The sequence below is a fragment of the Gracilinanus agilis genome, chromosome 2 (genome assembly GCF_016433145.1).
Source record: "Gracilinanus agilis isolate LMUSP501 chromosome 2, AgileGrace, whole genome shotgun sequence".
NCBI lineage: Eukaryota > Metazoa > Chordata > Mammalia > Didelphimorphia > Didelphidae > Gracilinanus > Gracilinanus agilis.
This window is the reverse complement of record NC_058131.1, coordinates 676,789,788-676,814,929: the sequence shown is the minus strand read 5'-3', so window position 1 is coordinate 676,814,929 and position 25,142 is coordinate 676,789,788. Positions and strand designations below refer to the sequence as shown.

The window sequence follows — 25,142 nt, the reverse complement described above, 5'->3', positions numbered from 1 at the left end:
GCACCTAGGACCCGGACTGGCAGCTAGGAGGCACAGTGGATAGAATGTTCAGGTCTGGAGTCAAGAGGACTCATCTTCCTGGGTTCAAATCTGGCCTCAGACACTTACTAGTTGTGTGAGCCTGTGCAAGCCACATAACCCTATTGGCCTCAGTTTCCTAATCTGAAAAATGAGCTGGAAAAGGAAATGACAAACTGCTCCAGTGTCTGCCACAAAACTCTCAAATGGGGTCACAAAGAGTTAGATAATTTCAGGGAAGATGGATAAGACCTCGATATGATACAAAACAAAGTGAGTAGAAGTAGGAGAACAATTTATACAATGATAACATTATAGAGAAAAACAAGAAGACTTGACAGTTCTCATCAATTCAATGATAAATCATGAGTCTAAAAAATGATGATGATGAAATGCACCCCCCACCTCCAGCCAGGGGTGATGAACTAGAGAAGAAAAAACTCTTTCCTGATCCCCCTTAATTCCAGTGTCTCCCCTTCTATTGTTTATCTCCAATTTATCCTGTAGATTTCTTATCGGTACATAGCTGTTCACATGTCACCTACCCCAGCAGACTGTGGACTCTTTGGGATCCCCTGAAATAATATTTATAAAGCATTTAGCACAGTGCCTGGCACACAGTGGCTGCTTCGAAAATGCTTCTTGAGGGGGCAGCTGGGTAGCTCAGTGGAGTGAGAGTCAGGCCTAGAGACAGGAGGTCCTAGGTTCAAACCCGGCCTCAGCCACTTCCCAGCTGTGTGACCCTGGGCAAGTCACTTGACCCCCATTGCCCACCCTTACCACTCTTCCACCTATGAGACAATACACCGAAATTAAGGGTTTATAAAAAAAAATGCTTCTTGACTGACTAAGAGAGAAACATACATTTCCGACAATGGTTAATAATCAGATTATAATTTCCTCCATTAGGTTGTAAGACTCTTGGAAGCAGTGACAGTCTTTTGCTTTTTCTGATATCTCTAGCATTTAGCATAGCACCTGAAGCATAAGAGGCCCTTCATTTGTTGATCAGTTGATTAATTGGTTGAATTTGTTTTCCTGGACAACGTAGATATGTGTTGAAGAATTTATTTTTCAAGTTTGTTGGGTTTTTTTTTTAAACTATGCTTGGTGGGGTGAGGAGAAAGAGTTAATTAATTTTTAAATTTTAGATTAATTTAAAATTTATTTTAGATCATCTAAAACTTTAAACTCGTTTCTTGGGGGCAGCTAGGTGACTCAGTGGATTGAGAACCAGGCCTAGAGATGAAAGGTCATGGGTTCAAATCTAGCCTCAGACAACTCCTAGCTGTGTGATCCTGGGCAAGTCTTTTAACCCTTATCACTCTTCTGCCTTGGAACCAATTCTCAGAATCGATTCTAAGACAAATGGTCAGAGTTTAAGGGGAAAAAAAACTTGTTACTTGAAAAATGAAGATAAAAACCATTTTTTAAATGGACTTTTATCTTTTCCTATTTGTACCACACAGTGCCAGCATTATATAATGGAAAGGGGTGACTCAACTGACCTCAGGAGATCTTGGTTCAAATCCAGCCTCTATCACCAATGAGTTGAGTGACTTTGGGATGAATCCTTTAAGCTCTCTGGTGCCACCTTTCTCATTTATCACATGTGGTCCAGATGACCTGGAAGGCCCTTTCCAACTCTATAAAATTCTGTGATTCCCAAACTAGGCTATGGAACTGTGTCTCTCTCTCCTCCTGCCTCCCACACAATGAAGCAAATAGAGCATAAGCTGTGGAATAAGTAAGGAAGTTAGCCTCCAGACTTAGTTGGTTAAAACATCTCTTCAGTAAATTGGAGAGCTGCTGCTCCATTCCCTGAGGGGCCTCTGTTTGTAATCTAGTAGAAGTGAAACTGAATTTGGAGTCCAAGGGGAGAAGTCCTTCTACTACTTGCTTCTTATCTGATCTTGGACAAATCACTCTAGAGGGGCAGCTCGGTGGCTCAGTGGATTGGGAGCCAGACCTAGAGATGGGAGGTCCTCGGTTCAAATCTGACCTCAGACACTTCCCAGCTGTGTGACTCTGGGCAAGTCTCTTAACCCCCATTGCCCACCCTTACCACTCTTCTGACACTTCCCAGCTGTGTGACTCTGGGCAAGTCTCTTAACCCCCATTGCCCACCCTTACCACTCTTCTGCCTTGGAACCAATGCACAATATTGACTCCAAGATGGAAGGTAAGGGTTTAAAAAAAAAAAAAGTATTGGAAAATACAAATCTCTTTAAGTGCTCAGTGACTCAGTTTCCCCATTTGTAAATATGAAAGAGTTGAATTAGATCATCTCCAAGGGTCCTCCCTGGTCTAAATTTAGGCTTCTGTGGCTTCTGTCATTATATTCCAAATTTTGAGGGTTGAGGGACCCTCTGCTGTTGGCATGGGTCCATCCCATGAAGCTAAGAGACTAGTTGTGGCTAGAATAGGACATGGGTCTCTCGTTCCTACCCGGTCCCCTCCAACCTGTTGTCTTTCCTCTGTCTCCATCTCTCCCCACTCCAGTCGCTGAGCTGTTCCAGCAGGAACTTCTGACCCTGGCTGGCAGCCCCACTGGACTTTGGCAGGAGACCAGCCCTTCAATTACTTCCCAAATCCTTTCAAAGGAAGAGTGTGACTTCCCATTAGGGGATGCAGCTGGGAGAGGTCAGGGCCACAGGGAGCTGGAAGTGATGGAGGCAAACAGAGGCCTAACTGAGGGGACAACAATGGCCTTGCTAGGGAAACCCCAGGGTGGTATTTGCTGCAGAGTTCAACAAAACCACATGAAGCATCTCTTCCAAGGCCGGTGTCTGAAAGGAACAGCTGTCACTCATCACCTGCTTGAGGCAGCAGCAGCAAAATAGTCAGTTCTCCACCCATTCCACAGAGGAGGGAACTGCAGAAAGGGACCAGAGATCAGCAAGGATTTGTGGGAGAGAAAAAATCAGCCCGGAGAAACAATCCTGCCCAGTGTTTGGTTTCACTCCTTCTTCCATTCTTCCATTGATTCATTCATTCATTCATTCATTCACCTATCTCACAAGGCTATTGTGAGGATCAGATGAAAAGCTCCACATATAGAAAGCTGTGTTTGGAGCTGAAAGTTCTATAGAAAGGGCAGCTATTATTCGTATTATAGCGGTATGATTAGAATCAAGTCACTGAAAGCCTCCTTGTGGGTAAAATGGCGGCCATGGGAACTGGTTCTGCTTCTTGCTAATTACTAAGGTCCACCAAGGTGTTTGTGACCCAAAGGGGGCAAGAGCGCCCTCCCCCAATGTTCAGATTCGCTTCGACCCCCCAAAATGAAGCAATGATGGGGAAATGCCAGGCATCATGGCGGCAGGCTCTCCCCTGGGTTCACGGGTGGTTGTTTTTTAATAGGGGCTGAGGGGAACATTCGGACCACTCTTCCATCACACCATGGATGTAGCCTCCTACCCCACCTACGCTGGCTGGGATGCGAGGGAGAGCCGGGCAGGCCAAGCCCTCTCCATTTGGAAGGCAGAAGCAGGTCAGGGCTTTGCCTTTGTGGAGACAAAAGGCCCATTCATCTTCATCCCCCACCAGATGTGTGCAAGAGAGGGAAGCAACGGGGGAGGGAGCGGGTGTGAGCCAGGGTGGACAAGAGGGTTGTGTGGGAGTGGGTCTGGCTACAGCGCTCTGGACGGGGACCCTCCCTCTCCCCAGCAGCCAGGTGAGTGCACAGATGGCGGCTCTCCCATCCAGATGAGGAAGGCTGTGATTTTCTAATGCTCAGCTTTGAGGGATCGAGGGGTAGAGAGAGAGGGGAGATGCCCCCCCCAACAGCTACAGAGCCGAGACAGACAAGCTTGCCATCTTCCCATTTCTGCTATGGGGGAGGGGTGGGGTGTTGACCCCCCCCCCCATCCTCACTCCAGGCTCTTTATCTATCCTTGGCTTCCCCACCGACAAGGAAGAGGCGCCCAGGAAGTCTCGCGGGGGGCAGAGGGGGCTCAACCCTCCTTGTGCACACATATATGCACATCCCAGTGTGTGCCTTTATCATTAAAGGCAGAAGGGTCTGCAGCTGCTGGCTCAGACCCAGGCAGGGATAGAATCTATTTCATTGAGATGCCAGGGAGGCAGGCAGAAGAACTGCTGAGTCGGCAAGGAAAAGACTGGGAGAACAAAAGCAAGAGGTTAGGGGGTGGGGAGGTGAGGATGGGGAGGGGCGCTGGGTTGTGTTGGGTTTAAAGAAACTCCTGACTGAGGAGGTTGAGTGGAAGGGCAGAAACCATGTTTCTTCCATCCAAAGGGGGCTTCCGGAGAGGGAGGACTATCTCTTCCTCCTCGAGTCCCTCCCCTGCAGCGCCCATCCCAGGGCTCTGCCCACTGGGAGCTCCATCCAGGCTTTGGCTGGTAGCATCCTGAGCAACTCAATAGAAGACAGTGGCAGGGATGCCATTTAGATCATTGATCACCTATTCTAATTCTGAACCATTTAGGGATGTATGAACCCCCTCATTTTACAAGGGAGAAAACCAGGGCTTGGGAAGGTACATCTCTCTACTCCAATCCACCCTCCACACAGCTATCAAAACAATTTCTCTTCAGCACCCATCTCCTCTGACCCCATCACTCTCCTCTAAATTGCCTTGGCTCTAGGATAAGGATAGAGACTGGATCTATCTGTGGTTTCATTGGTATAAAGAACTCCCACTGAGAAAACGCCCTCTAGCAATGCAGGTTGGCACCTGCCAGGAAACTCAGTCTTTGAAAGCTGTTACCTAAGAAACAAACATTTATTAAGTACCTACTATGTGCCAAGCACTGCGCTAAGCACTTCCTGAATACTATCTCATTTGATCCTTACAACAATTTTGATCCCCATTTCACAGTAGAGGAAATCCCATCAGACAGAGGTTAAGTGACTTACCCAAGGTCACAGAGTTAGTAAGAGTTTGAGGCTGGATTTGAACACAGGTCTTCCTAACTCCAAGACCAGCTTTCTACCCACCATACCTTGCTTCATTTCCTTGTCTCTAAGTTAAATATAAACTCCTCTGTGTGGCTTTTAAAGTTCTTCCCAAATTGGCCCCAATCTATCTTTCCAATCTCATTATGCAAGACTCCTCTTCCTGTATTCTACAGTCCAGCCAAACTGGCTTCCTCTATGCGCCACATATACAGCATTCCATCTGCCACATCTCTTTGCCTTTGCACTGGCCGTCCCCCATGCCTGGGATGCATTCCCTCCTCACCTCCAACTCCCAGGATCTCTCACTTCTTCAGAGGTAAAGCTCAGGCACCACCTTCTTCATAAATCTTTTCCTCTTCCCTGATTGCTGCTGCCCTCCCTCCTAAACCAACTGCTATTGAATTGCCTCTTGTTTGTTTCCTATTTGTTCTATATAGGTCCATATATGCCCATCTGTGTACATATAGGCTCATCTGTGTACACTTTTAAGTTTATTCTATATAGGCTCATATATGCACACCTAAAGGTTTATTCTATATAGGTCCATGTGTGTACAGTTAAAGGTTTATTTTATATAGGCTCATCTGTGTACACTTTTAAGCTTATTCTATAGAGGCTCACATATGTACACCTACAGGTTTATTCTATATAGATCTATGTGTGTACACTTAAAGGTTTATTCTATAGAGGCTCCTATGTGTATGCATATAGGCTTGTTCTAGATAGGCTCATATATGAACACTTAAAGGTTTATTCTCTATAGGTCTGTATATGTACTCTTAAAGGCTTATTCTATAGAGTCTCATGTGTACTTATAGATTTACTTTATATAGGCTCATATGTGTACATTTATAGGTTTATTCTGTATAAACTCATATACATTCACTTATATATTTATTCAGTGTAGACTCATATATACACATATTTATTCTATAGATACTCTTATTTGTTTATATATTTCTTCTGTACATATACATACATGTACACTTATAAATGTATTCTGTGCATGCTCACATATGTATATTTATATATTTATTCTATACACATTCATATTTATATGTATAGATTTATTCTGTATAGATTCATACACATATACTTATATGTTTATTCTATATATACTCACATTGTACATTTCCATGTTTGTTCTATACAGACTCATACATGTACCCTTCTAGGATTATTCTGTCTATCCTCTACATGTATACTTAGCTGTAAGCCTCTTGAGAGCAGGGCTTGCTTGCTTCCTCTTTGACCTTTGTAATCTCAGCGTCTAGCACAGTACCTGGTACCTAATGGCCCATATTAGATGTTTCTTGACTCCCTGAAAGAACCAAACCTGGCATTTAAATCCACATCATCTGGCTTCATTTACTCAGCCATTCATGCATGCATTTAACAAATATTGATTGAATACATTATGAATTTAGCACTCTTTATACAGCATCACCTTCCTAACCATTAGTGTTGTCCCAAAGTCTAAATGGCTGCCTGGAAAAATAATGAGTTTCCCATTTTTTAAGATATCCAAGAAAAGTGTGGATAAGCCCTTCTTGGGAATATTAACAGAGGAGATTATTGCTCAGATGAGGTTTGGACCAAAAGGAAGTCTGAGGTTTTCCCAGCTCAGTATTTTGTGGAAGAGAAGTGTGTTGTTATTGTTGTTATCATTGGGCATAGTGGATAGAACACCAAACCTGGATTTGGGAAGACCCAAATTCAAATCCAGTTTCAGACTCTTACTAGTCATGTGACCCTTTGCAAATCACTTAACCAGTTTGGCTTCAGTTTCCTCATCTGTAAAATGAGTTGAAGAAGGAAATGGCAAACTACTCCAGTTATATTTGCCCCCCCCCAAAAAAAAACTAAATGGGATCACAGTGAGTCAGATGGGATTGGAACAACAATAACAAATAGCCTCAGGTAGATTGTTCCCTTCCCAAGGTTATCAGCATCTGGGGATGCTGGACTTGAATTCAGGTCTCTAGACTACAAACCCAGGGGTCTCCCCACCACACTGGGCTGCTGCAAATAGGTCATTTCAGGCACTCCAACAAGGTAGTGGGGAGTTATTTTTGTCTTTCCCAGCATCCTTTGCATTACACCAGGTAGGCGGCTGCCTACTCTGTCTAGCCTCAGGGAAAGCCCTATTTTCTCCTCCCCCACTCTCAGTCACTCTCTCTTGGGTAGGGTCTATGGGGGGCTGAGGGGTCTGGGCTTTGACATGTCACACACCATCAGGGATGTGGAGCCCTGATTTGGGAGGAGGGGGGCAGGGAGGGGACCCTGCCAGCTCTGAGTAGAGTGTTCAAAGCCCCGGGGAGGAATGAAGTTTCAGCCAAATGGTAAAAGTATAATAGAGTGCTGTCATTTCATCTTTCCATCAGGAGCTGAATAGTGGGGAGACAGGCTCAGCCAGGCAGCTAGTCACCTCCAAGGGGGAGTTTTCTGTTTCCTGGAGGAATCTGAGGAGCATAAGTTTGAGGAGGGGGAGGGGGAGGGAGTTCCCATCAGCACCTGATCAAACCATTGCCAGCTTAGAACGCCTACCTCACCTCTCCATCCTTCTCAGCCCCTGCTCCTCTACAACATTCAGTTATTCTGCGTTTTCCAAGGACTCAGTCCTCCAAGGAGGGTTTTAGAACTCACTGAATTGAGAGAGGATGTCAGATACTGAGCCCTCCTGCCTGGAGACAGGGGAATGGACTAAATCAGCGCTTTCCAACCTGTCAGTCTCATGTTCTGGGGATGGGGAGGGGGGAAGTACGCTGGGATTTTGTAAAGGGCCCCCGAACATCTTGAGGAATCCATAAATAACTACATTCTCATAGATCACATAAATACACACTAAATCTCACCCTTAAATGAATGCTACTCTTCAAATGTAAGAAGCCATTGTCGTGCTAGATAAAGTGTACATTTATAGGATCATGGATTTCAAGTTAGAAGAGATCCAAGAGGCCATCTAGTCCAATCTCCTCATTTTACAAATGAAGAAACTGAGGCCCAGGGAAGTAGGAATACTCACTCAAAAAACAGGCAACATTTGAACCCAGGCTCCTCTGATGTCCCATTGCCCACCACTTCAAATTTATTTATGTGCATGGTTGAATTTCTAACTCTAGTGATATTTTTTCTCAATCCACAGTGATTATTCATAGGACAATGCTTCTATGGGGAGGAGGGATTTCTGAGAAATTGTTTCAAAGTTAAAAAAGAGTCTTTCTCTTGTACAAAAATATTTATAGCCACGTTCTTTGTGGTGGCAAAAAACTGGAAAACAAGGGTATGCCCTTCAATTGGAGAATGGCTGAACAAATTGTGGTATCTGCTGGTGATGGAATACTATTGTGCTCAAAGGTAATGAACTAGAGGAATTCCATGTGAACTGGAATGACCTCAAGGAAGTGATGCGGAGTGAAAGGAGCAGAGCCAGGAGAACCAATTTATTCACAGAGACATGTAGATACACTGTGGTAAAATCGAATGTAATGGACTTCTCTACTAGCAGCAATACCAGGACAACTATGAGGGACTTATGAGAAAGATGCTACCCACATTCAGAGGAAGAACCGTGGGAGTAGAAATACAGAAGAAAAACAACTGCCTGATGACATGGGAGGATGGGGATATAATTAGGGATATTGACTCAAAATGAACACCCTAGTGCAAATATCAATAATATGGAAATAGGTCTTGATCAATGACACGTGTAAAACCCAGTGGAATTGTACATCGGCTATGGGGGGGGTGGGGAAGGGGGAGGGATAGAACATGAATCCTATAACCATGGGGAAATGTTCTAAAGTAATTAAATAAAAATTTAAAAATTAAAAAAAATTATTTTACTTTAAAAAGTCTGAATATCATTGTAATAGATGACTCTCTCATAACCAATTGTACCACTTCTTCCATTCCCCTGAAACTCTTGATAAGCTAAAGAAATAGACAGGACTAAATAGGAAGAGTTGAATATTGGGCGTCACTATCATCTCCATTTATAAAGAGCTAAAGAGACTGGAGCCTTGTACAGTTTAGAACTAGAATCGACCTTAGAGGTCAAGGTTCATTTTACAGATGAGGAAACTGAGGTCTCAAGTGGGAAAGAGACTTCTAGGATCATAAATTTAAAGCAAGAAGGGACATTAAAGGTCACTGAATCTAACATCTTCATTTTACAGATGAGGAAGTGAAGCTCAGAGGCCCAGAGGCGTGAGGTGATTTTTTTTCATGCATAGCCAAATAGCTAAAGAGTATATGAGGCAAAATTTGGACCCAGGTTTTTCTGTCTCCTGTCCAGCATTAGCCATTCTACCACTGTCCTAGAGGTCTAAAGAGGGCAAAGGAACTATCTGAGGTGAGGAAGAGAACCCAGGTGACCTACCACTGGGCTTAACCTGCTTCTGTGAAAGCAAGGGTTCCCCCAGATTCCCCCAATTGAAGAGGAGTTTCCTAATAAGGTTCCCTGGGTCCAGAGGGTCTCAGAGCCAGATAGTGGGGTCTGAATTCAGTTTTCAGTCATGTCTGACTCTTTATGACTCCTTTCTGGGGATGGGGGAGGTGGCAGAGATGCTATTTTCTTATATAGCTCATTTTATAGGTAAGGAAACTAAGGCAGACCAGGTGAAGCAGCCTGCCCAACTAGCATTTGAGGTTAGATTTTAATTCAGGAGGGTGAGTCTAGCTGACTCCAGACCCAGTGCTCCTTCACCTAGATGCCCACTGGGGTCTGGAGAAGAGGAATGATAGACTGAAGGGGGTCGGGAAGAAGAGGAAAAAGGAGAAATGTTAGGAGGAAGATGGAGCAGAAAAGATGAGAGAAGTGAAGAGGAGGAAGGAAACAGAGAAAGAAAGGGAGAGAGGGAAAGATGATGAGAAGAGGTAGCCATGAGCCCTGGAAAGTTAACTCTCTCAGTCTTTGGTCTCTCAGGGAAAAACTGGAAAAGCCCCAGAGTAGGTTCATGAGCCTTGAGAAGTTCCTCAAGACCAGACAGTGAGCCGAGCAAGGAGGCTTCAGCATGTGCCTGAGCCAGCACTCTGGGAGGCTTCCCATCAGCGTTTCATGTCAGCTCCTCTGACAGCTTTCAAAGCCTACATTACATGACTACCCTTCTCTCCCCTTCTTCCCTTACAAGTGCCTACCAGGCCAGCCAGGCTAGTCTCCAGGCATTTCTTCTTCCGATTTCTGTTTCTTTTCCCCCACTGCTACCCATTGCCTGGCAGGTTCTCCCCCACTCGTGTGCCCATAACTATCTCTCTCAATTCTACTCTTCCCTCAAAGGCCAGCTCAAGGCTCATGGTCCCCAGGAAGCCTGAGATAGATGGACAAAGAGACAGATAGATAGATAGATAGACAGACAATAGACAGACACACAGAGAGACAGACAGATAGACAAACAGACAGATAGACAAATGGACAGATAGATAAACAGATAGACAGATAGATAGACAGACAATGGACAGAAAGACACACAGACAGATAGACAGAGATAGACAGGTAGACAGACAAAAGGACAGATAGACAGACAGATAGACAAATGGACAGATAGACAGATAGAGACAGACAAGTGAACAGATAGACAGAGAGATAGATGGTTGGACAGAAAGAGAGGGGGGAGAGGGGGGGAGAGAGAGAGTATGTGATAGGTGAGTGTGTGTGTATGCTTCCCTAGCTAAACGGAGCTCTCGATATTTCGTGTAATGGGTAAGAAGATGTCTCTTCCTGAATTGAGTGGAATTGATGGAGGAAAGGGATTCCCCTTAGATTGAGAGGATTCTTGGGTAATGTACCTAAACAGCTTTGCTGACTTAGAAATGCAGTCACTGCAGTACATATGGCAAAGGGAGGGAAAGACTCCATTTCTCAGAATGCTGTGGGTCAGAATGAGATGGAAGAAAAATCCTGAGCAGGGACCCAGAATGAGAGCAGAGATGTAGAGAAGCAGGGGAAATAAGTCAAGTAGGGCCAAATGTACCCGGGACTAAGGGAGAGAGAGAGAGAGAGAGAGAGAGAGAGAGAGAGAGAGAGAGAGAGAGAGAGAGAGAGAGAGAGTAATGAAATCAATGGCAATAGACACACTGACTCTCCATCCTTACCTCCAGGATCAAATATCAAATCCTTGTTTGGCTTTTAAAGCCTTTCATAATCTGGCCCCTTATGATCTTCCCGGACTACTACTTTTTTTAAACCTTTACCTTTCATCTTAGAATCAATACGGTGTATTGGTTCCAAGGCAGAAGAGCAATAAGGGCAAGACAGTTGGGGCGAAATGACTCGCCCAGGGTCACACAGCTGGGAGGTGTCTGAAGTCATATTTGAACTCAGGACCTCCCATCTCCAGGTTTAGCTCTCAATACACTTAGTCATCCAGCAGCCTCTTTCCCAGGCTTCTTATACTTTACTCTTTACAATCCTTCTTCTTCCTCACCCTACAACACACGCACACATGCTCTGTGAGTCAGCAGACACTGGTCTCCCTATTGTTCCTCAATCATGACGCTTCTCCCAACTTCGTGCCTGTGCTTTGACTGACCCCCATCTCCATGCCTAGAATCCTCTTCTCCTTCGTCACTGCCACCTTTTAACTTCCCTCACTTCTTTCTAGACTCGGCTCCCATCTCATTTCCTGAAATCAGCCCTCCCTAGTCTCTAGCCCTCCCCTCACTCCAGCTGACTCTAGTATAATAATAAAAGTAGTAGTCATATTTATATAGTTTCCAAAGTACTTTATATATCTTAGCTCATCTGCTCCTCATAACAACCCTTGGAGGTAGGTGCTATTATTTTTTTAAACCCTTACCTTACACTGTTGGGGGAACTGTGAACTGATCCAACCATTTTGGAGAGCAATTTGGAATTAAGCCCGGAGAGCTATAAAATTGTGTATATCCTTAAGACCCAGCAATAAGTCTATTTCCTAAAGATGTCAGGGGAAAAGGGAAAAGACCTCTATGTTCTAAAATATTTATAGCAGCTCTCTTCGGGGTGGCAAAGACCTGGAAATCGAGGGGATGCCCATCAATCGGGGAATGGCTAAACAAATTGTGATATATGATCGTGATGGAATACTACTGCACCATAAGAAACGAGGAGCAGATTAATTTTAGAAAAACTTGGAAAGAACTACATGACATAATGAAGAATGAAATGAGTAGAACCAAGAGAACATTATATGCAGCTACAGATTTAATATTTGAAGAATAACTTGTGAATATTCACCTCCAGAGAATGAATTGAAAAATGGAAACATAAAATATATATATGCACATATATATATATATGTTTGCTAGATGATACCTTCTATGGTGGGGGGGAGAAGGAGGGGTTGAGATACCTAGAAATAAATTCTATTAATAAAAAAAAAAAACCTTTACCTTCTTTAGAATCAATACTAAGTATTGGTTCCGAGGTAGAAGAACAATAAGAGACAGGCAATTGGGGTTAAGTGACTTGCCCAGGGTCACACAGTTAGGAAATGTCTGAAGCCAGATGTGAAGTAAAAGCTATTATTATCTCGATTTTCCAATTGAGGAAACTGAGGCCAAAAGAGGATGAATGGTTTGCTGGTAAATGTCTAAGGCAGAATTTGAACTCAAGTCTTTCTGTCTCCAGGCCCAGTACTCTAACCACTGTCCCACCTAGCTGCCTGCAGGTCTGCTCTTTTTTTTTTTGCCTGTTTACTTTTCCTTTAAAATCTGCATTCTTTGAGAACAGAGATTATATAATGTTTTTGTTTTTCTTTGTATTTCTGAAGCTTAGCACATAGTAAAATGATTACTTAATAATTAATAAATGATGAATTATAATTAATGCTTAGTAAATGCAAGGTAACTGACTGACTGGGGGCTTCTAAGCTAAAGCAGGATGGGCATGATGCTCTATCTGAGTCATGCAAATTAGTCAGTGGGGCATAATTCCCAGGGGAATCCAGAGACAGCAAGGACCTGGCTTCTGTGCAGGGGAAACTAAATTGGTTGTCATTAAAGATCGGATTTCATCTCCATTGCAGTGTTGGCATTGCTCACAAGTCAATCTTGACTTGACTCTTCATGACCTCATTTGGGGTTTTCTTGGCAAAGATACTGAGGTGGCTTGCCATTTCCTTCTCCAGCTCATTTTATAGATGAGGAAACTGAGGCAAATGTGGTCAAGTGACTTGCCCAAGGTCACCAGTAAAGTTTATGAGGCCAGACTTGAACTCAGGAAGATGAGTCTTCCTACTTCCAGGCCTGGCACTCTAACCATCACACCACCTAGCTGTCCCATTGCAGTGACATCCTCATTAATGTTGTGGGCTTGCTACCAACTATTGGCCTTGCAATAAAGATCCTTATGTTCAAAATACTCGTTGGTTGTTAGCAAGTGGTTCTAAAGTCAGGGGACCTGGGGTTCCTATCTCCCTTCTGGTGTTCCTGTCTGACTTGAGTCAAACTCCCCAGACCTTGGTTTCTTCCTCTGAAAATGATGGAGTTGAACTAGATAGCATCTGAGGTCCTTCTATAAAGAAGGAAACAAGCATTCTTAAGCTACCTTATCTTCTTCCAAATCCTTTCTTGTCCATGCTGAATAGCTCTTATTCCTCTATGGATTGGTCAAGGCATGGCATGGTCTCCAGGCCTCTCATTAGGCAGGCCACCATTTTGGAGAGGTGTTTCAGAGCAGTTGGGCAACGTAGTGGATAGAGTGATTGGGGCTAGAGTCAAGAAGACTCATCTTCCTGAGTTCAAATCTGCTCTCAGACATTTACTACCTGTGTGACCCTGTCCAAGTTGCTTAATCCTGTTTGCCTCTGTTTTCTCATCTGTAAAATGAGCTGGAAAAAGAAATGGCAGACCAGTCCAGTATCTTTGCCAAGAAAATCCCAAGTAGGGTCATAAGGAGTAAGACCCAATTGAAAAATGACAACATCTTTCCCAAAATATGATCCTTAGATGGATGTAAGTCTTGCGGGAATCCAGAAGAAGCTCCAATGGAGAGATGGTAGTCCAGGCTTCCCAGGTGATATGTAGCATCTCCTCCTCAGTGAGGGGGTCCTCAGTGACCCTGTTCCTGTTCAAGGCCAGCTAGTTGCCAACAAAGTCTCCTTTCTGGTCTGGCACCTGTTTCAGCAAGTGCTAGAACCATGAACTAAATAAAGAGCTGTGAGTACTGGTCAGACTAAGAAAGGAACCTTTGACCTTCCTCCCATGGATTCTTGGGGAAGCTGGTAAGAAGTAGCAAAGGAGAACAAGGAAAGATCGCTGACTTTGGAGCCTGAGGTCCTGGTTCGAATGTGACCTCTGCTGATGGTTATTTGTGTGGCCATAGCAAATCATTCAACCTCCCTGGACCTCAGTTTCCTCATCCATAAAATGAAGGAGTTGGACTGGTTGACTTTTGCCATCCCTTCTTGCCCTGGATCTATCATCCTATGGTCCCTTGAACAACCAAGAGAAGCATGGCAGAGCCTAGAGAAGGAATGATTTCAGTAGACAACACAGAGGGTTGGGAACAACCATGAGAACAACTCAAGATAGATTCCAACAGAGGAAAACTCTTTGTGCTGTGACTATGACCCCCTCCTTCCCTCTCCCCTGCCCACACCCAGTATTCACTAGAGGACTGTGTTCCCCATTGAGCACCCAATCCAATAGGGTCTTTGGTTACAAAAGTTCTTGAATTTGACTTAAAATGATAACAGAAGGCCAAACTCCTGCCCATGAACTCAATTTTAGAAAAGGAAGTCCTTCCCTTTATATGCTTCCTCACGGTTCATCAAGCTTCTCACGAATGTTTTCTCCCTTGATTCCCACAATAGCCCTGAGATATGATAAATAGGGACAGGTGTTATCTCCGTTTTTCAAAAAAGGAAACTAAACTTCTATGCCAAGGAGCCCATCAGCCCCAGCCTTGGGAAAAGACCAAGTGAGCTCTGGACTTTCCCCCAACCCTGCATATGCGCCCATAACTCCTGGGGGAAATAATAACTCATTTACATAGTACTTTGAGATTTTGCAAAGCAAATTTCTTTACAAGAATTCTGTAAGGTGCAAGTATTCTTGTACCTGTTTTACAGAAAAGGAAACTGAAGCCCACAAAGGGGAAGGGACTAGCCCAAAGTCACAAGGCTCGTGAATGTCAAAGCTGGGGGCTTGAACTTGGCATCTCTGACCCCCAAGTCTACTGTGCTTCCTATTACAATGTGAGATTTACTCTTGGTCCCTCACCCTGGACTTATCCTACCATGAAGAGGAGGAGGAAAGAGGGAGAGAATTCTGGGTTTCCTCAAGCCAAGCCTAGTATTCTTCTTCTTATGGGCCATGTTTTCATCTTCTTCCTCCAGTCCCCATGTTTAGAAGAACATCCTTCCATCCCCTTCTCTGATGAAGGGGTTTTATGCTTACATTCTCCCACATCCTTCTGCCCTCCATTCTACTTCCCCCACCCATCAGCACCTGACCAGGTTGGGGGGCCCCTTACAGGAAAGGTGGGGTAGGCTACTCCACTCAAGCAGAGCACCCAATCAAGTCAGGAAGCTACAGAAGCAGTCTCAATGCCCTTGGGGGAGATTTCTTCTCTGCCCCTTGTCCTCACATCATCTTCATTAATCAAGACTATCATAAAATTTAGAACCACGAAGTTCCTTAGAGACGATGCCATCCAATCCCTCACTGTACAGGTGAAAGAGAGGGAGTACCTGTGCCACAATTACACAACCATAAGTACCAGATATAAGAGTTAATATGGGGCAAGAGCCTGAGTTCTATCCATCAGTCAGTCAACAAGCATTGATTCTACCACTGTTATGTGCCAGGCACTATCCGGTTGGCTAGGGATATGAAGAACAATGGAGTCTGATGCCATTGCAGCACATGGAGACACTGGAGAACCTGCTTTGCAGAGAGTAGTAATGACCTGTAATGGAAATGCCTTGGAGAGACATTGGGACATATGAAGACATTCTATAACCGTTTCTGATCATCTCGCTGAAGAAGAGGCTCATTGATTGTCTGCAGGGACATTCAAAAGATCCTGCAAGTCCCGGCCTCAGCCTCATCCCTTTCTGCTGTTCTGCTTTGGTGGTTTGACTCCTTCCTGGCTAATCAGGACCCTAATGAGAGACAATGCTAGAAGGGGAAAGAGCTTTCTCTCCTCTGAAGCCCTTCAGTCTTGTGAAATGGCCTCAATCCTTGGCCTCTGTTTTTTCTTTTCCATTCCAGGCAAAGGGATAGGAGGCCCTAATTTTGTGAATTCCACCTTCCTCAGGTACCAGAGTCTGGGTTTTGTCCCTGGTGCACCATCAATGTCCTGCAGATCAAGGAGTGGCCTTTGGATCCCAGCCAGCACTCATTCCATTTGACTGGGATCAATACTTTGAAGGAACTGAGTTGAAATTTTGAACCTACTCTTCCCAGACACTGAGTTGATCTAGGGAAGAGTATGTATGCCTCTGGGTGCTGGGAGAAATGTTTGTGCTTTGTTCTTGCTGTATCTTCAAAATACGTTTCTTGAGAAAGCTAATTTGACATTGAGTAGTTAAATGGAACCAGAGAATAGTTCCTGGCATCCTGAACTGATAGCATCAGGGAAGAAACTCCTCAAGGTACCTTTGAACCCTGAGGGGCAGATGTAGTTAGCCTGGTCCTGAAATAGTAGACCAGAGCAGTAGACCAGACTCTTCTAAAGGTGAAAGTTAAGTAAATCCCAGCCCAAAAGGATCTTATGCTCTAGCCAGGGAAAGCAACAGGGACATAAGTAGTTATATACAAAGATAGATACGAGGCCATTTCCAAGGGAAGGTATTAGCACATGGAGATTCGAAGAAAGAGTTCATAGAGAAGAGAACATCTGAACTGAGCTTCTGAGACACAGAGGGGTAAGGAGGGAGCTCATTCCAGGCATAGAGACAACCAGTGCAAAGGCAAGGGGACTGGTGATGATGCGATCTATGAGGAACAGAAAGAGAACTGTAATGTCTATGAAAGAGAAGGCCATTTAATAAGCCTGGAAAGGTAGGTTGAGGCCAGGTCGTTGAAGGACTTTAAATGCCAAATGGGGTTTTATATGGGGAAAATGGGAATATATTGACCAGGGGAGTAGCAAGATGTGACCGCTCCTTAGGGAAAATCTCATTGGCATCGATGTGGAGGAAGGATTGGAGTGAAGAGAGACATAAGTGACCAATTGGGAGGTGTGAGATATGATGGGGATTTGAGTGAGGGTGATCAGGGACATGAGTGGAGCATGAAAGAGTGGGGATAGATTTAAGAGATGTCAGGAAGTAGAAACAAGATTCAGTCATTGATTGGGCAGAGGGACCAGTGGAAATGGAAGTGTGCCATTGCTCTGCAAAATGGGGTGGGGGGTTCATTACCCAAATTACTGCTGGGACTTTCCCCCCAAGGAAAGCTGAGCAAGTGTTCTTCAGTGGGAATGGTCACTTAGTCCTTAGATTGCTGAGTTATTAAGGACAACGCTTTGGGTTTGATCCTATGTGGGCCAAGTAGTATCACACAGAGAAGACTGACCTCCTAATCTTGACCACAGACCAACTCTTCCACCCCACCTCCTCTGCCCCTGGCTACAGTTGAGCCCCAGCCCTGGCCAGAGTCGTGCAATGGGTCACATGGAGAACCAGGGGAGAGGATATGAATGGCTCAATGTCACCCCTCTGCACTTCTAGAAAAGCAGCTCAGATTATGCATATCACTGCGGATGGGCCAGGAACCGTAGCTAAATATACAAGGATGGCCTGTTTTCAAGTGGGGGAACCCGGAGGAGAGAGAATTGAAAAAAGGTTCCAAGAACATGATGATATAACTCCAAGCAATGAGAAGTAACCGGGGGCTGCTGGAACACAGGAGCAGATGGAGCCCTGGAGGGGAGGAGGAAGGGAAGGGACCATCAGAGAGGCTCATTTTGTTGCTGAGACATTAGGCAGTCCTGATGGGCAGGGGAAGGGAGGAAACCAGGGAGAGCAAGGGATTCTGGTCCTCCTCATCTGCAGCCACAAGTTCACAGATTTTGAGCTACACAGGAGTCATCCCAGAGATCATCCTTATCCGACCCAGGCCACTTATTTTAGAGAGAAGGAAAATGAGGCTTGAGAGTCTAAACAGACTCTGCCTAAGGTCCCCCAAATAATAGGCAGCAGAACCAAGGTTGGGAGTGCTGGAGACAGCTTGAACCAGCCTATGACACTGATTGTTAAATTTTCTGTGTAAGCATTTATACTTCAGCAAAAGCTACAATTCATAGCTTGGAATGTTGTTTTCTTCTTTGCCTAGTCTTGAGAAAATGGATGGAAAAAATGATCAAAATGCAGATTAGATTTAAAAGTGTGCCATTCGTACTTTTTTTTTTAAGAGAGCTGGTTGTTAAACATTTACCAATGTATCTCTGGCTAGACCCCCAAGTCCTCTAACTCCAAATCCATCTCTCCTATACCATACCATGCTGAGGCTCACAAAGACTTCATGGGGGGGATTATGTCCCCCATTTTGGTTATTCCATTTCCTGGTATTCATAGTTAACCCTCAGCAAAACTAGAAAAATGGGGCTTTGCCCTCACTGTCCTTCTAGGACCACATCATTATCATAAACATTTTCTAAGCATCTACTATTTGCTCAGTTACAGCACTGGGAGGACAATGAGGTCCAAGATAAGATAAGAAAAGATCTGAATTCAAATCCTGGCTCTGACCCTTTTTAGCTATTGAGCACATACAAGTTATCCAATTTCTCTGAGATTCAGTTTCCTCATGCATAAAATGAGGATAATGATATTTTTACTTACAATACTTATATTTATTTATAAACATTATATTATATACTTATATTTACTTATATTTTTCACAAGGCCCTTTTAAAGATAATAATAAAATAAAGATTTAAAGTATTAATAAAATAATTAATAATAATAAAAGAGGGACAGCTAGATGACTCAGTGGATAGAGAAACTGGCCTGGAGATGGGAGGACCTGGGTTCAAATCTGACCCCAGATACTTCCTAGCTGTGTGACTCTGGACAAGTCATTTACCCCCAATTTCCCCCTACCTCTCTTCTGCCTTAGAACCAATATTTGGTATTGATTATAAGACAGAATGTAAGGATTTAAAAATAATAAGAATAAAGTAAAAATGATAAGAAATAAAGCTACTAATGGCATCATCTCTGAACCAGGAAGCTCACAGTTTAGTGAAGGAGAGAAGATACATGCAGAAAATAAATCACAGTAAAGGCAGGCAAAGGGAATGGTGGATAGAATGCTGGGCATGGAATCAGAAAGATTAGGTTTCAATTTGGCCTCAGACACCTAACTAATTATGGACCAAATCACTCAACTTTTGTCTGCCTCGGTTTCTTCAACTGTAAAATGTGGATAACAATAGCACACCCTCTTCACAGATCATTGTGAGGGTCAAATACATAACATTTTTAAAATATTAAGAGCAGTACCTGGCACATACATAGTAAGTACTGAATAAATGTTGGTTTTTTTTCTTTCCTTCTATGCAAGATAATACAAGATAATTTTGGGATACTAATACATTATTTGTGGAATTGTGAACTGATCCAACCATTTTGGAGAGCAATCTAGATATGCCCAAAGAGTTACAAAACTGTGCTTACCCTTACATCCAGCAATGTCACTATTAGATTTGTATCCTAATGATTTCAGAACAAACTGGAAAGACTTACATGAACTGATGCAGAGTGAAATAAGCAGAATCAGGAGAAAATTATACGTAACTGAAGTATTGTGGAACAATCAAACATAATAGACGTTGCTAATAACAGCAACATAATGATCCCAGACAGTTCTGAGAGACTTATGACAAAGAACGCCATCCACCTCCAGAGAAAGAACTTTTGGAGTATGAATGCAGATAAAAACATGATTTATCACTTGTTTGTTTGGGTAGAGATTTGGGGTTTGGCTTTTATAAGATTATTCACTTACAAAAATAAATAATATGGAAATGTTTTGCATGATAATACCTGTATAACCCAGAAAAAATAAAAATAATCAATTAATTGATTTTTTAAAAGATTTATATCTTAAGGTGATCAGGGAAAAGGAAAAGAACCTCTATGTCCTAAAATATTTATAGTAGCTCTCTTTGTGGTGGCAAAGAACTGGAAATTGAAGGAATGTCCATCAAATGGGAAATAGCTAAGCTAAATCATGGCATATAATTGTGATGAAATGCTACTCGGTGGTAAGAAATGATAAGTAGGTTAATTTCTTTAAAACATGGAAAGACCTACATGAAATTATGAAAAGTGAAATGAGTAGAACCAAGAGAACATTATGTACAGTAACAGAAATAATATTTGAAGAATAACTTGTGAATGTCCACCTCCAGAGAAAGACATAGTTTTATATATGCATTTTTTTTTTTTTGCCAAATGATGCCTTCTCTAGCCCAGGGAGGGGAGGAAGGGAGAGACATACCTGGGAATTTTAATTTAACTAATAAGCAAATTAATTTAAAAAATAAAGCAATTTGACTAAAATCAAAAGAGGAGTCAAACCAGAGGACATTGAAGGTCCTTCCCTGTTCTCTCAATATATGAAACTGTAGATCCCTAGGAATGTTCCTGACCCCAGGAAATATGTCCATTTTTGGTTTCTTCATTTCAAGTCTCCTCAACAAGCATTCACTGAATGCCTGCTTTATGCTAGACCCAATGCTAGACTTAGGATACGAAGATAAAAATGAAACCTGCTCTGCTTTCAAGGTACATGTGTTCACCTGAGGGAAAACTGCCTGTCCATGCAAAATACATGAAGAATGAATACAAAGCAATCTGGGGATGATATTACAGCTTAAGTATCTGAAATCATAACATTCCAAAATGTTGTCAAGGCTTCATATATAATTTATATTCTTCAGCACACCTTCACAAACAAAAGTACAAATTTTCAGAAGTAAAATACGCTTTGATCATGTTAGGGAAATTGTAGCTCATAAGTGAACGTAGAAATCCCTATTTAGCAAAATGAGAATTAGCTCGAGCCATTAGTTATTCATATGACAGGTTTAATCTAAACAGCTTCTGATAATAAATTACATACTCTACAGTTCTGCTCGGAGACAGAGCCATAAAAATACCTCTCCCAATTATGGGGAAATAAAATTAACACACGAGAACATCTAAAGTATAAGACAGCAAGTAAAGTCAATACAGGATTGGGGGAGTTTCTGCGGGCTATCCTATCCACTCCTGTGAGACCAGGAATTCATGGTTCCACAAAAGAGCGAGCCAGAAACAGACACAGAGAGAGACAAACAGACAGACTGACTGGCTGACAGTCCAAGAGACCAACAGAAACAAAGAATATTAAGGAAAATGTCAGGAAAGAGTACTTATAAGGTCCCTAATAACCAAGTTCTTCATTTCTAATTGGATCATAATAGTGAATGAATCCAGAGAAATTGAATTAAGACATTTAATATGTAAAGCCAATTTTCTGATATGATTTGTGATTTCAAATTCAATAACTATGCCATATTTTGATTTCCATACAGTTCTTCACCCAAGGGGCCAAAAATGTAGTCTTATAGAAAATCTTAGAAGCGATTTAGAAAGTCTTTTCTTTTCTGATTGGACATATCAGAATCAACCAGTCATTAAGCATTTATTAAATATCAGAGACTATTCATGTACAAGGGCTATAAATACAATAAATGAAACATTCTTTACTTACTTATAAGATACTTACATTACAATGGATGGAGTCCACAAGGACATACATGAGTATGTATCAGATACATACAGCAAATAAATGCAATGTAGTTCAAATCAAGATAGTTTGTGAAGGCAGGCATTCATAGCTGAAGGGATCTGACCTGTGTCTCTTAAGAAGCACAAGATTCTGGGGGAAAAAAATGAAAAGATGAGTGAAATAAATGTTCCAATTAAACTCATATGCCAGATATTTTGTAAGCTTAGAGCTATCTGCTGGAAAAAATTCCCATTCCCAGGGCAGTTAGATGACCCACTGGTTAATGAGCCAGGGCTGGAGAGATGAGGTCCTGGGTTCAAATCTGACCCTAGACACTTCCAAGTTGTGTGCCTAGCCCTTACCACTCTTCTACCTTAGAACCAATCCTTAGCATCAATTCTAAGACATAAGCTAAGGATTTTTTTTTAAACCCTTGTACTTCGGTGTATTGTCCCATAGGTGGAAGAGTGGTAAGGGTGGGCAATGGGGGTCTTGCCCAGGGTCACACAGCTGGGAAGTGGCTGAGGCCGGGTTTGAACCTAGGACCTCCTGTCTCTAGGCCTGACTCTCACTCCACTGAGCTACCCAGCTGCCCCTTAAGGATTTTTTTAAAAGAAAAAAAGGAAAGAAAAAATTCTCATGCTCTTGACTCTAATACATCAGGAATAATTTGTTTCTTTATTCAAGGGTTAAATGTATACAGAACACATCCGCATAAAACACAGACTTGCTAGAATTTCTCTAATTTTTCCATGTCAGGATACATACCAGATCATACAATTTTCCCTACCAGCTTGTTTTATTTTAAATGATTCTTTTTGTCTTATCAAATTCTCAATCCCAAGAGTTGTTTTGAGTTATTCTCAAAAAGCTAAATTCTGTCTTAAACAGGATGGGAAATGCTTATTTTTCCTGTTGGCTGGGGCTTAGAGTTTGTTTTTCTCCAAGATTTTGCTAAGAAAAGGTAATATTCCTATGGGTGTGCAGGGAGACAAGGTTGAAGGAGTCAGATTGTCTATAAGATGGTTCTGGTTGAGAAGATTAGGAAACAGTTATTTCAAAAGAAGCCTATTTTGGGCAGACTAAATGGTTTGCTTCTATATGGGTAGTGGCTGGGCTTTCCTGCCTTTGTAGGACAACCCTGGCAGGAGGTATTGTGGGGAAGGCATGGCTTTGTTATGCCCCATCTAATCTCTCCCTGTGGTTAGCCACATACTCTTTCCATATTTAGTTTATGACTAATTATAGATCACAGGTCATGGAGACATGAATTTAGAGAAAGAAGGGACCTTAAAAGTCATCTTGTTAGGGGCAGCTGGGTGGCTCAGTGGATTGAGAGCCAAGCCCAAAGACGGGAGGTCCTGGGTTCAAATCTGGCCTCAGACATTTCCCAGCTGTGTGACCCTGGGAAAGTCACTTGACTCCCATTGCCTAGCCCTTACCCCTCTTCTGCCTTGGAACCAATACCCAGTATTGATTCTAAGACCAAAGGTAAAGGTTTAAAAAAAAATCATCTTGTCCAATCCCTTCATTTTACCAAAGAGGAAAGTGAGTACCAGAGAAGTTAAGTCGCTGCCCAAGGTAACCCAGGGAGTAAGAGGCAGAGGTAGGATTTGAATACAGAGACTCTCTGACTTTTAAGTACAATAGTCTTGCCATTGAACTACAAGCAAACAAATAACAACAACAACAAATCTTTAGAGCTAGGAAAGATCTACTAGCCAATAGCAAGCCATGGAAGCCGGAAACAAAAATTCTAGCATTTACTTTGCAACTTGCTGTATGATCTTAAGCAAGTCACTTCCTTTCTTCAGTCCTCAGCTCTGTCCTGCATAAAATGAGGGAGATGGGCTAAAGCATCCTTTGTCAGGGCTTATGTTCTATGATTCTGTAATTGCACAATCCAGCTATTTCACAATGCAAAATGGGCTAGATTGCATAAATGCTAACTGAGCAGCAGCTTTAAATACTATGAGAATTGCGAATGGAAGTGGAGTAGACCAATGAGACTTTTTGAAGGTGATGAACCTTAAACTGGCCTTTGAAAAACAGGCAGTATTGAGATAGAGAAGGGCCAAAGCAGGAAGGTGCTTTCCAAGACTGCCACCCAACTTGTCTCCCATGCCCAGATGCTCTTTCCTTGTTTCTACCTTTCCAAATCCTCATCCTCCTCCAAGGTTAGGTTCAGCTACTTCCTTGTCCTTCTCCCTCTCCCTCTCTATTGCCCATGAAAGTGGGTTCACTTTCCTCCAGTTTCCTGGGATGCTTTTTTTTTTCTGGATTTCTCCATTCTTCCAATTCATATTTTATAATCCATTAATCTATCTTTTCATCTCTTATCCCAAATCTTGACACCTCCCCCCAGTAGAATGTCTGCACTCTGAGGAAAAGTAATATGTCCTTCAGCTCTGTACCACCAACACCCAGCATATTGATCAGTCCTTCAGATGTGACTGACTTTTATGACCCCATTGGGGTTTCCTGGGCAAGGATAGTGGAGTAGTTTGCCATTTCCTTCTCCAGTGGATCCTTTTATCAGGCAGAGATTAAGTGACTTGCCCAGGGTCACACAGCTAGTAAATGTCTGAGTGGATTGGAACTCAGGTCTTCCTGACTCCAGTCCCAGTGCCTTTAACCACTGAGCCACAGCTACCCAACACCTAGCATAATGTGTTGCACAGAATATTGCTTAATAAGCAATGTCGATTGAATTTAATTGAATTCTTGGAGAAGGAAACCCTGAGGTAAAGAGTCAGGACTAAACAAAGCTTACTCAGGAGACAGTTATGGGAGGAGCCTGACTGGCGTGAGGTGCTTTCCCAGGTGTCCCTCTCATTCCCAATCCCAATTCACTCATCAGTTCCTAGAAACCAACATAAAGTCTTAGGCAGCCATTTTTCATAGCTTTGACTCAGTATAAGTGTATCCAATTCAGAGAAAATTCTTGTATTTGAGTCAAAAGGCCTCAAATTGCCAAGTTTACCACCTGTGAACCTGGACTTATTTCTCTCTGGGGCTCAGTAGTATCTCTAGAAAACGAGAGGTTAAGCTGAATAGCTGCTGAGGTCTCATCCACTTCTCCCATGGGGGATGAGTAACAGCAAAGAAAAGGGAATGCCAGTTTGGCTGATATGCAGCAGGGACCCTCCGTGCCCTGAGACCACTGTGGCCATCACGAAGCACTAGCAAGAATCCTGAATCATTGGCCAACCAGGTTTTGGTGATCCTACTGATTAGGTGGGCGCTCTATAATTGCTCCTGTTAATCGAAGAACTACAGGATGGAGCACGGAGGGGTAGACTGATCTTATCCAAATCATGATGATGAGCAGAGTGATGCTGGGGACAGAGGAGGAAGCGGCCCTGCAGTAAGTTCTTGGTACCACCAGAAGGCAAAATACAACAGAACAAACTAGAAATCCTAATATCTCACCTGCTAGAAAGGCTCTGTGGCAGATGGCACTGGCCACTGAAGTGGGCAAACCATGAGCTCA

The 25,142-nt window shown here is 43.0% G+C and overlaps 1 protein-coding gene across 1 annotated transcript in view; it reads right to left on the bottom strand.

Moving 5' to 3' along the window:
- SEMA7A (semaphorin 7A (John Milton Hagen blood group)) overlaps positions 1–25,142 on the bottom strand; it is a 196,156-nt gene that overhangs the window by 40,334 nt on the left and 130,680 nt on the right. The gene's annotated exons all lie outside the window — the stretch shown is intronic.